This window comes from Corvus brachyrhynchos, unplaced genomic scaffold (assembly GCF_000691975.1).
Source record: "Corvus brachyrhynchos isolate BGI_N302 unplaced genomic scaffold, ASM69197v1 scaffold65, whole genome shotgun sequence".
Classification (NCBI taxonomy): Eukaryota; Metazoa; Chordata; class Aves; order Passeriformes; family Corvidae; genus Corvus; species Corvus brachyrhynchos.
In genome coordinates, this window is record NW_008238365.1 from 1,494,945 (window position 1) to 1,495,347 (window position 403).

A 403-nucleotide genomic window follows, 5' to 3' on the forward strand; every position below is an offset into this window, starting at 1 on the left:
GCTCGGCCTGCACCGGGGGCGGCCTGGGCTGCACCGGGAGTGGTCTGACGTGTATCGGAGAAGGTCCGGCCTTTACCGGGGCCTCCTGGGCTGCACCGGGGCGGCCTGGGCTGCACCGGGGAAAGTCCGGGCTGGGCCTGGAGGGCCACAGGGCCCAGTCGGGTCCTGGAGAAGCTCAGCCCCGGAGGCTCCGGGCCGGTTGCCTCCGGTTCTCCCGGGCCCCGTGTGCGGGTGCCTGTAGGGGAGAGCCCAGGGGATGGATCCTGCCCGCTAAAAGCGCTCCCGGTGTCCCTGTCCCGGTGCCCTTGTCCTGTGCCCAGTCCCGGTGCCTATCCCGGTGGGCATTTGTTTGGCTCGTGTGAGCAGTGTCTCTGTGGCCCCCCTCCTGCTCTTGGGGCACGGT